Below are 6609 nucleotides of genomic sequence, written 5' to 3' on the forward strand. Positions count from 1 at the left end.
AAACCGTTGTACTATGGTATGCATTTCATGTATATTATTTGGTCTGAATCTCACACCAATACCAAGTTAAATTTTTATATATTTTAGAGCCATTTTAAAGAGAAAGTACCCAAGGTTCAGAGTCATTTGGGCCCGGAAACTCAACCCACAGCTGTCCAACGCCATAGCTGTGTTTTCTTGGCCTCTTCACGAGGTGTGACAGGTATTCAAACCTGTCCTGCATAGGTGCTCACAGCCCAGCTGAGATTTTCAAATCTTTATCTCCATGCTCTTAGGGAATCATCAATCCACCACCTTGGTAGATCTTGAAAATTAGTTTCAGAAAGTTTATTGCAAGTTTTCAATTAAACACGACCTAAAGTTTAATAAATATGCTTGATGTGAGTTTTTATTCAAAATTGAAACTTTAGGGCTGGTAGAAAATGTGCTCCTGTACTAGAGTGCTTTTTATTTTTTTCCCAAATGAGTTACTTGAGAACAATATAGAAACAAATCCAATTCAATTTCTCAAATGTTTGCTTTGACAACATTTGCACAGAATAACGACTGGTTTTCAGATTTATTTTCCTCACACCCCCATCGTCTACTCACACAAAAATTGCCTGAGACCCACCTTGGAAAAAAAACCCCATGGCCTATTTGCTTACCGTTTTATCAAGCTACCTTGTTTTTTTAAAAAAGTGGGGGGAGGGTAGGCAATCAATCCAGAAGGCCTGGAAATGTGGCCATGTGGACATCATTTGGAATCTTAGCCCGTTGATGATGTTGAACTTCAGGTTTTAGCTGCAGTATCTAAATTTTTCAATGAATGAAGATGGAAAAGGGGGGTGGGGAGAAGCATGAACTCAGGTCACCCCCCAGAAATATAAACTAGAGGAACTGTGACTGGACATTACCTTAACCCCACAGAGCATTTTGAAATCAGAGAGGAGTTTGTTTCTGCCGGTCTTTGGCTGTTCCGAAACAAGGCCTCCTAATGCTATGCCCTCAGACCAAGCCCTTCACCCAGGGTGCTGGCCATTCCACAGACTCCTTCCTGCTAAGGGTTAGACGTCTATCCCGGACATTAAGAGCAGCTGCTCTGGGAACGGTGACCACAGGCAAAATTCAACATTGCAGCCATTTCCTTGAGCAAGGCCCAGTATTAGCTGGGGTTCTGTAGAGAAACAGAATCAGCAGGAAATATCTTTAAATATAAAATTTATAAAAATGCCTCATGTAACCATTGGAATATTGAATCCAAGGTCTGTAGGGCAGGCCACGAGCTGGTGGTTCCGATGAAGGTCCTCAACAAACTCTCAGGAGAGGCTGGCTGGCTGAAGCAGGAAGAGTGATTGTCTCTTCTGCCTCCTCCTTGAAAGTCTTCCAGTGATTAGATTAAGCACCACCCATTGCAGAAGACACTCCCCTTAGCTGTGGATGCCACCAACATTTTCATGATTCAAGTCCATGAAATGTCCTCATAGCAACAGATAGGCTAGCACTTGCTGACCAGACAACCAGGCACCACCACCTGGCCAAGTTGACACATGAACCTGACCGTGACAGCCCCATTTCACCAAAGCCTGTATGTCCACTCACATGAGCTCCGTACACATACAAGGTGCTACCCTCTTAACGGTAATAATTCTGGCTGGACGTTGATGGTTTCCTACACTATGGGCATGAGTTTTCGCCAGTTCATACTGGACAGAAGCAAAATGTCTACCTTCCAAAGAGGAGCAGTATTGTTTCCCAATAATTAAGAATGGACTAGGTTCAGGATCTCACATTCTGGAAGCATTTAGCTGCTCATAACAGAAAGCACAGACCCTAAAGCAACCAGAGGATTTGTTAATTCACGCGGCTAGAAGTCCTGAGGGAGGACCCCGCAGTGGGGCGAGTTCTGCACCTCAGAAACCTCATCAAGGACCCCAGGTTCCCCCATCGTGGTGCATCTGGCACAAAGAAGATCTTTCTCTCTCCCTTTTGTCTCTTTGTGAGAGTGAAGGGAATGTTTCCCAGCAGGAGTTCCTGCCCCGCCTCTCACTCTTCACCGGCCAGGATGGCGTCAGATGCTGGAACCTGGAGCAATCCAGGGAACAGGGATGGCACGAGAGGCTGAGGCCCGTGGTTCTCAGCCAGCGGTGGGGGGCTCCAGGGTGTATTTGGTTGTCTGGAACCATTTTAGGTTGTCATAACTGAAGGGAGCAGTGCTCCTGGCATCTAGGGGGCCAAGGCCAGGGATGCTGCTGCAGCACACAGGGCAGCCCCCACCGTGGAGATGATCCAGCCCGAATGCCAGCAGTGCTGAGGTTAAGAGACTCAGGCTTAACCCCTTCATGAGTCCACCGGGGCCTGGCATGTGGCCTCTCCTAGTGGTTCCTGGGCCCTCAGAGGAGGGAAGATACGAGAACAAAATTCAGATTCTATCAGAAAGGGAAAGAGAATGGCTACTAGGTGGACAACCTACAATATTTGCTACAGACCTCTTCCGTAGAACTTTCAAATAATAAATTGTAACACTGGAGATGATTGAACAGGAATTAGCTGGCTCTCAATGCTGGCTGCACATCAGAAGCACCTGAGGACCATTTCAACCCCCACGCCCACCCCAAAACCAATAGCATCCCAGCCGGAGTACATCAGCACTCCGCAGGTAAGGCCCAGGCGTTGGTAATATTTTTAAGCTCACATGTGCACCCAGAGTGAAGCACCACTTTACAGAGAGTCTGTCCATGGCTGATCATTGTATGATATTACTTGCCAAACAAATTAAATGGGATTCTGCCAGCTTTTTCAGCCCAGTGGATACTTCTGGTTTGGGCAATTGAGACTGGCACGAGTTACCTCACCTCCAATTCAATTCGTTTGTCATTTTTGCTTCAACTTCTCTATAGTGTCATCACTGTGAGGATAATGGGATTTCTGATTCTCTGACAGGTAATGTCTTAAGTAGATTCAATTTCAGGTTTACCTGACATTTTTTTTTTTATTGCCTGCCCTGTGCCAAAGTATTGTGTGAGGATCTTTCACCTGCATCATCTGATTAATTCCCAAGGAACACTTGAGGGTTGTTGACATTATCAAAAAAGTTTTCCAACTAGAATTTTTCTCCCTCTAATCAGCTCTCAATCCCTTCCCTAACCATTGCGGTGGTTTTAACATCTGAAATCTTTTAGAGCTCTGAGTTGCAGTTGAAACCCAGTAATTTTTACCAGAAAGAAACTTTTAATAGTAAGTGTTAAAAAACCAAACCACGATCATGGAGAAGAAAACCCAGGTAATTCCAATATGCCATAAATAATCATCAGAACAGTGATTTCTGGAAATTAAAATAATGGTTGTTTTCTTCTATTGATCCATTCTCCTAAAAACATGGCAAGACCACGTGATTGATCCTGCTTCCACATCTCATGGAGGTGAGAGATTGGTCCAAATTCTTTGTGGAGCAGAAGCCTGAAATTGGCCTTGTACCCCAGACTGCAAAGCTGGAAAGGTTGCAAAACAATGTCCTAAAAAGGAATCAGCCTTTCCCACGATAGGCGCATCGCTGATGTGAGCCAAAGTCAGGTGTTCTTCAATTAGAACCTTCGTTCATCGGGGCCGTAATTTAGACTCTTAAAGGGAAGAATGTTGAACGCCATCTGTCAGAACCATGCTGTCTTGCTCACAGAATTTGAAAGAGAAGGTTTATGGTTAACTCAGGTCCATGAGCACTTACCACTGCATCCAGACTCTCTACCAGAATCCTTTACCTAAGAGCTTGATTGTATTAAATACACTTTTCCAGGTAGAAGGAAATAATGAAAAGGAAACCTGGAAAGATAATCTGCTGGGTTAGTCTCATTTTCTGAAGCTTAGATGAGATTTAGCAATGATCTGTGTCCCAACTTTCTGTCTTCTCCATAGTTACTAGCAGGCACCCAGGGCCCAGCTGGCGTAGTTCAAACAGTATTTCTGAACTCAGTGATCCGAGAAAAATTTCCTCCCTGTGAACTTTGCCAGATATTTGGGGGCTTTATTCAAGCTAATCTGTATTCTAGATACCAGACAAGATTGTTAGTAATGCTTTAACGAATTACTGTTTGGCAAGTTCAGAACTTGAAGAATATATTTTTGTACTAATACAATAATAATAATAAATAATAACTCAGTGAAAATTCTTGGAAATGCCCACAGCTAAATTGGTGTGGTGATTTTGTCTTATTCCCTGTATTAACATTGGAATGTTAAACGTTTTCTTGCCTGGAAATCTAACCTGACTTCTGAACTTTCTCACTTCTTCAAAAGCTGATGTATTTGGTCTTTGTTCTGAGAGATATGCGATGGATCTGGCCAAAATTATTGAGCTCTGACCATATCCATGCTTCTGTATTCCACTTATACTGGTTTTCCATATTTCTGTCTGAAAGCACCTGTTTATTCTGCCTTGGATTTAAACAAAAAAACCTTAAGAAGCTATTTTTTCCTTGATTGAAGTTATCTTATGACAATGGTCCTCAAAATATGGTCACCTGGCCACAGGTTTCAAATGCAGGTTCTTGGGCCCCATCCCAGATCCCTTAAATTGGAGAATCCCGGTCTGGGGCCCAACGGCCTGGATTTTAACGTGTCCTCCAGGGCATCTGATGCATGCGCAAGTGAGACCATGGCCTTGGGGGTCAACTTTGGTTGTCCAGTAGCTTTCAGGGGTGGGGGTGGGGGTTGGGGAGGTCAGACTTTTCTACGCATAAGAAGCCCTGGGGCAGTGACTCACACAGAGATTTCCAGGCCTCTCTTGTAGATTCTGAGTGAGCATGTGGGGGGTCAGGGGGTGGGGGTGCATGTTTGTAATCAACTCCCCAGGTGGGAAACACGCATAGCGCAACAAGTCAGCCTGGGTCAGTGTCTCTACTGTGAGTCACCAGGCTGGGCCAGTCCTAAGGTAATTGAAAAGGAATTGACGGTCAGTTACCCAGAGCATCCAGGCAGTGGGATGGAGCGTGACCTCTACTGCCCGCGAAATGAGGAATCCACCCTTGAGCCCAGGAGCCAGCGTGGAGAGCCCTCACGCCATGATGACTGGATTGCTTTAAATCAGTTTGCTTCTTATTAAAGCGTACTTCGGTTAAAACCACATTTCAACTGCTAAGCCACAGAAGGATATCCAATAAGCATTTCACTTGATTAAAAAGGTTTTAAAGAGCACGGTAAATATTTTAGCTGAAGCATACATAATTCAGTAAGGAGGCTATTTATTAAAAACTAGTAATTTATCAGTTCATTTATCTTATTTTTCATAGAAGTGTATTCTTTGAATCTCGTTACATTTTTTCCCCATTCCCACAGCAGGTTATGCTATGAGTTGATAATTCTGTAATAATGCATAAATATTTTTAAATATAATTTAACTTGTGAAAGTGACAGGGTTTTACTAATAGCAGGAAAGATATTTGTAAAATTATATTTTAAAGTCTTTTGAAGGGGGTTAAACATCTTGTCATGTGCTTAAAAAGCAGTAATATTTGCTGTCTTGAAAAGACGAGTTTCCTGTGTATCTTTGGGGCCGTCAATCCTGAAGCAAATAATTCATTTTTTTTTTATTGGTAGTAATGAAGGCATTTTATACTGAAGCCCAAAATCAAGCCACTGAGTTGTGGTTAAATATTTTATTTTGACAATAATAAAAAAAATAGAATACTTTTGGCTGCAAGTGATGACTGAAAATGACTTAAATAATAAGGATAGTTTATATTCTCATAGAGTAAGGAGTTCCAGGGTAGGCAGCTCTGGAGTTGCTTGATTTAATCAGCTCCACTCTGTCTGCCCCACACTGGCTGCTCTGTGCTGCTCTTGGCTTCCCCCTCCAGGCATCGTATCTGTGGACCAACCCAATAGCCCCTCCAGGCATCATATCTGTGGACCAATAGCCCCTTCCCAACCCCATCCTCCCTTGTTCATCTCCAAAAATAGAGAGGATGGAAACGCTTAATGTGCAGTCTTCCAGCTAAGCATGGCCAGTTGGCCCAGTTCTGGTCAATGAAAAGTCACTGAAGGTATCTTGAGTGGCTCCAGGGTAGCCTTTTGCTTTCCTGATAAAGGGCCTATAATTCCACTTCCCTTATCTTGCCTTGAACTCAGTCCTTGGGGCTGCAAGGTCATTTGACCTTGAGGTGACAGGATGAAATTGAATTGGTATATTAGGAAGATAGCAAGAGCGTAGATCCTTGAGATGTCATTGAAAGTTGACAGGTACCTGCCACTGCCTTTGGCTGGACCTCATGTGATTAGATGCTTACTGGTTTGCAGTCTAAACCATTCCTGACATACAGATGTCTCAAGGCCTCCATCCAAGACAGGAAAGCAAGAGGTGGGAATGTGCCTCATTCTCCTCTCCCCCCACCCCCCACCTCCTCCTCCTCCTCTCCTTTTTTCCCTGTTTCTGTTAGGGAGATCCTAGAGGCCCCATCCAGCTTCTCCTCACATTTCATTGTCCTGGTACTGGGTCACAGGCCCCCATCAAACCCTTCACTGGCAAAGGGGTCTAGGGTTACCACAGCTGGCTAAGAATGAGATAGGGGAGAGATTCACCTTCTCTGAGTTTATGATAAAGTTTCAAGAAGGTCTACCAGAGGGGAGGGGAGACAC

Source organism: Tamandua tetradactyla, chromosome 16, assembly GCF_023851605.1.
Source record: "Tamandua tetradactyla isolate mTamTet1 chromosome 16, mTamTet1.pri, whole genome shotgun sequence".
In the NCBI taxonomy this organism is placed as follows: domain Eukaryota; kingdom Metazoa; phylum Chordata; class Mammalia; order Pilosa; family Myrmecophagidae; genus Tamandua; species Tamandua tetradactyla.